Source organism: Gopherus flavomarginatus, chromosome 17, assembly GCF_025201925.1.
Source record: "Gopherus flavomarginatus isolate rGopFla2 chromosome 17, rGopFla2.mat.asm, whole genome shotgun sequence".
Lineage (NCBI taxonomy): Eukaryota > Metazoa > Chordata > Testudines > Testudinidae > Gopherus > Gopherus flavomarginatus.
In genome coordinates, this window is record NC_066633.1 from 25,955,665 (window position 1) to 25,965,266 (window position 9,602).

The 9,602-nt window shown below is 50.0% G+C and overlaps 1 non-coding gene across 1 annotated transcript; it reads left to right on the forward strand.

Annotated features, from left to right (window-relative positions):
* The first annotated feature begins 7,067 nt into the window (after nucleotides 1-7,067).
* TRNAC-GCA (transfer RNA cysteine (anticodon GCA)) lies at nucleotides 7,068-7,139 on the forward strand. The gene has a single exon. It is a non-coding gene; the product is annotated as a tRNA-Cys (tRNA).
* The last annotated feature ends 2,463 nt before the right edge of the window (nucleotides 7,140-9,602 follow it).

Consider the following 9,602-nt stretch of genomic DNA (forward strand, 5'->3'; position numbering starts at 1 on the left):
GGTGAGGGTGGGGGTGAGGGTGATGGTTTAAACTGAGGGTTTAGGGTTAGGGTCAGGGTCAGGGGTTAGTGTTGGGGTAGGGTTAGGGATGGGGGCAGGGTTTAGGATTAGGGTTAGGAGAGGGGTTTAGGGTTAGGGTTTGGGTTGGGGTTTAGGGTTTAGGGTTAGAGGGTTAGGGGTTAGGGTTAAGGGTTAGGGTTTAGGGTTTAAGGTTAGGGTTGGGGTAGGGGTAGGGTTTAGGGTTAGTGGTTAGTGTTGGGGGTTAGGGGTTAGGAGTTAGGGGGCTAGGGTTAGGGTTGGGGTTATGTTAGGATTAGGGTTAGGGTTGGGGGTTTGGGTTGGGGTTGGAGTTAGGGGTAGGGTTAGGCATAGGGGTAGAGGTTAGGATTAGGCTTAGGGGTTGGCGTTGGGATTGGGGTTGTTGGTGTTTAGGGTTAGGTTTTGGGGTTGGGGTTAGGGGTGGGGGTAGGGCTTAGGGTTGGGGTTGGGTTGTGGTAGAGGTAGGGGCTGGAGTTTAAGGTTAGGGTTTAGGGTTGGGGTTATGGATTAGGGTGAGGGTTAGGGTGAGGGTTAGAGGTTAGGTTTAGGTTTTGGGGTTAGGGTTGGGGTGGGGGTAGGGCTTAGGGGTGGGTTGGGGTAGGGGTTGGGGTTAGGGTTTAGAGTTAGGATGAGGGTTTAGGGTTAGGGTTTAGGTTTAGGTTTGGGGTTAGGGTAGGTTTTAGGGTTAGGGTTTAGAGTGAGGGTTTAGGGTTTAGTTTTTAGGGTTAGAGGTTAGTGGGTTAGGGTTAGGGGTTTAGGGTTAGGGTTGGGGTTTGGGTTAGGTTAGGGTTGGGGTTAGGGGTAGAGGTAGGGTTAGGGATTGGAGTTAGGCATAGGGTTGGGGTGGGGGTGAGGGTGGGTGTGGGGGTAGGGCTTGGGATAGGGGGTTAGAATTAGGGTTTTAGGGTTGGGGGTTAGAGTTAGGGTTAAGGGTTTGGGTTAGGTTTAGGGTTAGGGAGTAGGGTTTAGGGTCTAGGGTCAGGGCCAGGGTTAGAGTTAGGGTTGTTAGGGTTAGGGGTTAGGTTTAGGTTTAGGGTTAAGGGTTTAGGTTAGGTTTTAGGGTCGGGTCAAGGTGAGGGTGAGGGGTTAGGGTTGGGGTTGGGGTTGGGGTTAGGATTGGGGGTCAGGGTGAGGGTGAGGGTAGGGGTAGGAGTAGAGTTAGGTTAGGGTTTAGGGTTAGGGTTAGAGTTAGGGTTAGGGGTTGGGGTTGGGTGTGTGGGTGGGTTAGGGTTTAGGGTTTGGGTTAGGGTTGGGGTTAGGGTTGGGGGTCAGGGTGAGGGTAGGGTTAGGGGTAGGGTTAGGGTTAGGTTAGGGTTTAGGGTTAGAGTTTCGGGTTGGGGTGGGGGTGGGGGTGGGGGTGGGTTACTGTTAGCATTAGGGGTTAGTGTTAAGGTTTAGGGTTGGGTTGAGGGTTAGGGTTTAAGGTTAGGTGTTAGGGTTAGGGGTTAGAGGTTAGGGTTATGGTTAGGTTAGGGTTAGGATTGGGTTAGGGTTAGGGTTTTCGAATTAGTGTTAGAGGTTAGGTTTAGGGTTGGGGGTTAGGGTTCGAGGGTTAAGGTTAGGGGTTAGGATTTGGGGTAGGGGTTAGGGTTAGGAGATGAGGTTAGGAGTTTTGGGTTAGGGTTTAGGGTTCAGGGTTAGGGGTTGGGGTTAGGGGTGAGGGTGACAGTTTAGGGTTAGGGGTTAAGGGTTGGGTTTGGGTTGGGTTAGGGTGTAGGGTTAAGTTTAGGTTTTGGGGTTGGGGTGGGGGTGGGGGTAGGGCTTAGGGTTAGGGTTGGGGTTAAGGGTTTAGATTTTAGGGTTAAGGGTTTAGGATTTAGGGTTTAGGGTTGGGGTAGGGGTAGGGTTTAGGGTGAGGGTTTAGGGTTAGTGGTTAGGGGGTTAGGGTTAGGGGTTAGGTTTTAGGGTTAGGTTGGGGTTAGGGGTTGGGGGTTAGGCGTGGTGTTGGGGTGGGGATGAGGGTGGGGGTAGGGGTTAAAGTTGGGGTGAGGTTGGGGTTGGGGTAGGGTTAGGGGTAGGGGTAGGGGTGAGGGTTGGGGTTTGGGGTTAGGGTCAGGGGGAGGGTTAGGGTTAGGGGTTAGGGTTAGGGTGAGGGCTTGGGGTTGGGGTTAGGGTCAGGGTCAGGTCAGGTTAGGGTTAGGGCTAGGGCTAGGGTCAGGGTCAGGTTTTAGGGTTAGGTTGAGGGTTTAGGGTTAGGGGTTAGGGTTATGGTTAAGTTAGGTGGGGGGTGGGGTTAGGGGTAGGGGTGCGGGTGAGGGTTTAGGGTTTAGGGTTGGAGTTAGGGGTCAGGGTCAGGGGGAGGGATAGGGTTAGGGGTGAGGGTTTAGGGTTAAGGTTAGGGGTTAGAGTGAGGGGTTGGGGTTAGGGTCAGGTCGGGTTAGGGTTAGGGCTAGGGTTAGGGTTGGGTTAGGGTTAGGGTCAGGGTTTAGGGTTAGGGGTTAGGTTTAGGGTTGGGGGTTAGGGTTAGGGGTAGGGTTAGGGTTGGGCTTAGCGGTTAGGGTTGGGGTTTAGGGGTCAGGGGTCAGGTTCGGGTTAGGGGTTAGGGCTTGGGGTGGGGGTCCAGGTTCCGGGGTCCAGGGTCATGTTTTAAGGTTTATGGTGGAGGAGTTAGGGTTAGGGTTTAGGGTTTGGCTTTAGGGGTCCGGGGTCAAGGATCAGTGTCGGGTCAGGGTCAGGGTTAGGGTTGGTCAGGGTTAGGGTTTAGGGTTAGGGTTAGTGTTTAGGGTTAGGGTTAGGGGTGAGGGTGAGGATGAGGGTGATTTAAGGTGAGGGTTTAGGGTTTAGGGTTGGGGTCAGGGTCAGGGGTCGGGTTAGGGGTGGGGTTAGGGGTTAGGGTGAGAGTTAGGGTTTAGGGTTACGGTTAGGATTAGGGGCCTTAGGGTTAGGGTGAGGGTGAGGGTCAAGGTCGGGGTTGGGGTGAGGGTTAGGGTTTAGGGTTTAGGGATAGGCTTAGGGGCCTTAGGGAGAGGATGAGGGTCGGGGTCAGGGGAGGGGGAGGGGTTAGGGTTTAGGGTTAGGGGTTAGGGTCGGGGTCTAGAGTTTAGGGTGGGGGTGGAGGTCAGGGGTTAGGGTTAGGGGTTAGGGTTAGGGTCGGGGTTTAGGGTGAGGGTGAGGGTGCGGGTTTAGGGTTGGGGTTGGGTTAGGGTCAGGGGTCGGGGTAGGGTTTAGGGTTAGGGCACCCCCTCATTTGTTCTGTGGAATGTAGAATTCCAGCCCAGGGGACCCTGAGGAGGGGAGGAGTCAGAAATGCCCCTTTCAATTATTACCTCTTCTCCAGAGTGCAGGTCAGAATCTACAATCCTTTCTCCCCCACCAGCCCCTGTGCCAAGATCCCTCAAGCAGAGCCTGGAGTCCTGCCCTTGGCATCTGTACTATTGACAAACACTAAGTGACAGGGGCAAAACACTCAAATCCCGCCTGGTGCGGGGAGCCAGGTTTGCTCTTCAAATTCTGTCGTTGGTACATTTCCAGGCCTGGGAAAGGCCCACAACAGCATTGAATGGGAAGCTGCCTGCAGAACAGTTACACTGCACAGAGCTACTGTGGGGGAGGGGTGGGAATTAGTAACATTTGGAGGCTTGTTTGGGAAATGAGCCTTTGCTAACAAGGTTTGTCTCTGTTCATATTTCACCTTCAGGTGTTATATTGAGGGATCTTTAGTATATTTTTGTGAGGTTAATAACTATCTCCTCAACTTTATTTACTCAGCTTAAAAATTGGTGTCACCTGATTTTTTGCATCTCCCTGTGAAAATACAACTGGCACGTGTGGCTTTCTACAGGGGTCATGATGTTAAAGTTGGGGAATTCAATCTCTGTACTTCTGGGGGAAGTGTTACTTTTTTACAGCTGACTCACTGCCAGGCACACCGGGCTGTTAGCTGCACCCACCGTCCTTGCCAGGGGCCCCTGCTGAACCCTGGGCGGCTGCACTGCCGTGCTGGGGGGACTCTGCCGGGGGACAAGCTGCTGCGGAGCAATGTAGAGCAGGTGCAGGAAGGAGCTGGGGTCACTATTCACATTCTGACCTGCACAATTTTCCAAATTTGGGAATAGAGTCATAGATTCATAGACATGAGGTCAAGAGGGACCATTATGATCATCTAGTCTGACCTCCTGCACAATGCAGGCCACAGAATCTCACCCACCCACTCCAGTAACAAACTCCTGACCTATGTCTGAGTTATTGAAGTCCTCAAATCGTGGCTTAAAGACTTCAAGGTGCAGGGAATCCTCCAGCAAGTGACCCCTGTGCCCCACGCTGCAGAGGAAGGCGAATATCTGAGAACAATTCTAAGGGGAAGGTGAGTGCAGAGCAATGACACTGGAGATGCCCGGACCTGGGAAGATCATTTGCGAAATTAGTTGTCACTCACAAGAGTTGTCTCTGTTCCTATTTCACGCTGTGGTGTTAGAGGAATCAGTACAGATTTTTACTATATTAATTAAACACTTAATTTTATTTAATCAAGCCAAAAACTTAGTGTCACTTATTTTTTCTCTGTCCTAGCAAGAATGAATTGAATTTTGTGACTTTCTGGAAAGTGCAGTGAGATTAAATGTGGGGAATTCAGTCTCTGTGTTTGTGAGCTGATGTTTTCCTCTCACAGTTCAGTGCCTGCATTGAAATACCAAAAGGGATCTAAAGGCTGGTGTATGCTGGGCACTGAACTGGCAGAGCGATGTCTCTCAGGGTGTGACCCCTGCCCCAAACCCATAGAGTTAACGTGACCTAAGCCCTGGTTAGACAGTGCTAAAGAAAAGGGGGAATTGTCCTGTCAATGTAGCTATTACAGGGATGAGAAAAACCCTTCAGTTGCTGTCTGCTCCAGAGTGCTATAGCGGTGTTTTAACTGTAGACAGAGTGAAACTAGATCTGGCTCCAGTTCACACTGTGGATGCTCAGGCACTGAGACTGCAATAATAACAACAGCACAGTGCTTGCCTGGTTGGCAGGATTTGAACCGGCGCAGGGCGACCCCAATGGATTTCTAATCTAGCATCTTAACCACTCAGCCACAACTACTGGGTACAATTGTTTCACTACACAATGATTCTGTTCTCATGGAATTGTCACTTCAAATTGTTTGCTCACACCAGCTTCCCCAGCACACTCATGGTTGAGCATCAGTGTCAGTGTGTCCTTGGCTGAACAGCGAGCATTCCTGCCCATTTCCCTTCCGGTTGGAGCAGGATGAGAGTGTGTTTGTGGCTAACGACATTGCTGTAGATAGTTGTTCACTCCCCACTCTGATAATTCAGACAGTCCCTTTCCTAGTCAAATCTCCAGCACACTGTTCCAATAGCCAGGGGCAGGATTTCTCTGGGGCACTGAAATGTTTCAGGGGGTTGGCGTGTGAGCTCAGCCTTGCATCCATCCCTGATGTTTCATGGACTAACAACAACAGCAGCAGAAAGAAAGAGCCGAGCCAATATCTCCCTGTCAGGGATGCAGGTGCCACGTCCCCTCTGTCTGACCATTGCCATTGCAGGAGAGAAGGGTTCACTGGAATCGAATGCCCTGGCTCAGACCAGAGACATGGAGAGGTTTAGCTGTTCAAGGATCTGTGCAAAGGAAATTGTGTCTCTGTGTGAAATTGAGGCAGGCAATGAAACGCCCACGTGGTGGCCCAACGCCCTAAGGAATGTGGGTGAAGGATTCTGGCGGAGAAATGATTTAACGGGGGTTTGTTTCAATTTATTGATCTGATTAAAACTATGGCTAAAAGCCCCCTGTAACAGAGGCTGTGGGTCAGGACAGGCAGTTCTGTGCAGAGTGTTCAGAGCTACCCTGTATCTGCCCTTTCTCTGCACCGTCCATGCTCTCAGAATGCACCAGGCCCTGGACTGAACTCCTCCCCTGCGGGCTGAGCTGGTTCCATTTGCTGTGATCCTGTTGGATGGGTGGGGGGAAGTGACAGTCCCAACCCAGAGCCAACAGCCCCCTGTCACCCAGCACCCTTACCCCCAGCAGTGCAGGTCAGCCAGGAGCTGGGCCCTGCCAGGCGCTCAGGGGCGTCTCCCCTGCAACTGGGGGCTCGCCCCAGCGTGGTCTGTGGGAGCTCGTGCACTAATGGGGCAGTGGCAGCAGCCGCATGGTGGGTTGGGCTGGTGACCCGGGTCCATCTCCTAGGGGCGGCTGGGCTCATGCTCAGGCGACTGGCCCCAGCCACTGGCCAAGCCCCACGGCCACGCTGCTGCTGTTACCACACTAGCCCCTCATGCCCCCATTCGCTCACTGACGCCAGGAGAAGGTTTGCAGGGACGAGGTGGGAAGGGTTTGACCCCAATATCCCAGAGCTGATTCTCCCCACAGAGGGTGTGTGCATGTGGTGGGAGCCGTGTGCAATGCCCTGTGCCCATGAGGAGGGGACCGGAGCTCTGCCAGCTGGAGGATTTATCCGGCAGGAGCCCTGCCTCCCTCTCCCAGGGGTTCCCCTGGAGCAGAGAAGCTTTGAATCCTCACTGGAGACGAGAGAAGCTGGGGCTGCACAAGCTGCATGGCAGAGGTTCTGGATCAGGGTCTCATGGGCACATTGGGTTCATTCCCTCAGGGCTGCCCTGCCCTGTGCCAGGGCTGCTCTCACTCCTCCAGCACAGAAGGGGCTGCAGGCTCTTTGCCAAGCTGGGTCCCAGCTCAAGGCAGATTTAACACTGGTGGGGGAGCCCAGGCATGTGCTGGTGCCGCTCAGGGAGGGAATCTGGGCCAAAGACTGATTACAAATTGGGTAACACTAAAGTGGGACTAAGAAAGACCCTTGCTGGGATGTTGGGGATAGGTACCGTGTGTACCGAGCCCTCGCCGAGAAGTCTCTGGGAGAGTGGATTCTTCTGAATGGGCCACCAAGACGGCTCGTTGGTCCTGATATTGGCTGCTCCTTTGCTGATACTGACAAGCTAGTTGGGGGCCTTTCCCACTCACCCTGTAGCTCCGGAATGCACAGACAGCAATACTGGGGTGGGAAAAACGAACTCCACGCTCAGGTTTCAAGATCTTTAAGATCACTGACTTGCCAATGGCATTGTCAGGGGGGTGTAGCTCAGTGGTAGAGTGTTTGACTGCACCTCAAGTGGTCCTTGGTTCAAATCCAAGTGCCCCCTTATAAGCCTGGTTCTTCACTAAAATAATTGCATATCCATCCGCATTATGTTCAGGAGTTCCACTGGATAGGGATCCCTGAAATGAGTACAAATGCTCAACGTGTTCCTGTGCAAATGCATACAAACCAAGCAAACGTGTCCCCCAGCTGAAATCACTTCCAATCCTCTATGTCTCTAGATTTGTTTTCATCAACTAAACAAAAGCACATGAAGGCAAATTTGCAGGTCCTTGGCCTCCATGGGCTACAATGTGCAGAAGAACAAGAATCACATCCACTTGGGAGGAATGGACTAGTCTGTATTACATTTGGTAAGTAAGTTGCCACTGGAACTGAAAACTCTACTGGAGATGGACAGGAGCCTGTTACAAAACTAAAATAACCAAGATTTACCAGACTCCCTGTTACACATTCAATCCTCTCTTTGTGCACATGGTATCAATTGGGGCTCTAATAAATGGCAGCCTTCCTTTAACACAGCTCGTTGCTCCTTGTGACTTTCAGATACATTCGAATGGCAGCTGTTTAGAGGTCATGGGCTGCTAGTTCATGAGCAGCAGCAGAGTCTCTGTACATTTACCAACAGTAGAGCTGGGTGTGTCTGCATCCAAGTAACTGCAGAGTCAGTGTAGTACCAGACAGTTAATTGCACAGTCTCCCTTTCTGGTCTCATTGATCATTTCGGTAGAAACAGCAGCGGTTTGGTGGGTTTTGTTTTTTTCCCCTTCGTTTTCTCCTAAGGAATGTGTGATCTTGAGCATGTTAGTTTAAGTTCCCTGTGGGTCATGAAAATTCCATCTCCTTGAAATAGGTGGGGAAGTGACCTGTTTGTACAACCTAAAATAACGAAGCTTTTGTAAAGCAGTTTTGCCTTTAAATATTCTGGGATAAAGATAGTAAACAGTAAATTCCATGGCCAGACACCAGGCCAGGATCAATTGATGGGGCCAGGATCAATTTATTACAGAAGAAACAAACTCTTGGGAAGTAGCTGTAATTTGTCCCCAAACCTTTCCTTGTTCTCATATGCTATCAGGGATTCTCTTCTAGAGGGCAGAGTTAAGGTTATCGGGACATGTACCCTCACTCTGTATTCCCTGTTTATCCAGAGTTTGAGTTTTACTGAACTCGATGTTCTGGAAGGTAAGAGATCTTCACAGTCAAAGTTAACTCTGTGTTAATAAAGGCTGTTGTTAGTGACAAATAATGAGACTAATCCCTCACTGCGGTAATTCCACTGATTTCAACGTGCTCTTTCCCCATTTCTAGTTCCAAAAAAATAAGCAAATTAAAACAACCTTGAGAACTAAAATGCTGTGAGAAAGTGGAAATTTTAGTAGCTCCAATAATTCAGTTTCTTCTGCGTCTTGTGCATGTGTAAATGGCACAACACATTAATTTATAAGCACATCTTTCTTAACTTCTTTAAATATTCTGTAGTACATAAACTAGATCAAGTGGGTTGTTCAATGCAGTGAGATTTTCATGCATTGCCCAAAACATAGATTTCATACTATGTAAATTAACACAATTCATTGAACACAAAATTGTGTATTTCATGCTGTGAAATATGTTGGTAGCACAAATTAATAGGTTTATTTTCTCTCTCTCGCTTTCTGTGAGGCACAACAAAATAATTTAGTGATGCTGAAAACGTTCCCTTCTCCTCCAGAACTGCCTTGGAATCACCTTCCCTTTGTAGATTAAGCTGCCCCTGTGTCTCTACAAGGAAAATATAGTTTCTATGAAAAAAAAACAACAATTTTTTAACTAAAGGGACTGAGACAGAATAGCCACATGATGGTGACACATCAGGAATGCAAAGCAACAGGTTCCTGGTTTGCACATCGATGGTGACAAGGGACTGAACTCGATTCCCCTCTTTTCACAGACACTTTTTTTTTTATTCTCTGAGGTCAAACATAAGTTTCAATGTTGTACCTAGCACTCTGCCTTGTAGCTTCAACAGCTGCAGATGCAAGTTGAGTTACTGCAGCCTAGACCTTGTGTCCATGTTTAGGTGGTTTTCACCTAAACATTCAAGCAGCTCCCAGTAATGTCCCTAGCTCCCCAAGTCCCACTGACAGCTGAGCTCTTCCTGCCCACTGAGCCCAGCACAGACAGTGGGTGGAGGGTGAGTTTGTACCCAAATAACTGACAGAGCCAAGCAAGGAGCAAAGAAATGTTTGCTTCGGTCACTAGGTCTCTGTTTCTATTGCTCGTTTGCTCTCTCCCCTTCTCTAATAAGGAGCAACGGTAAGAGAAGAAGAGGTTAAAATGTGCTAGGTGATGGCTGGGTTTGGATGACAAATTTAAAACCATCACAGCGCCCTCTAGTGTGACACTGACACCATCAGATTCTCACCTTTCATTCACACTTCATTAATAACGGTTTCCCTGAACTACTTTGCTATGATTATTTCAATAGCTCCTACACCGATACCTGCTGTCTCTTCTGGCTGGT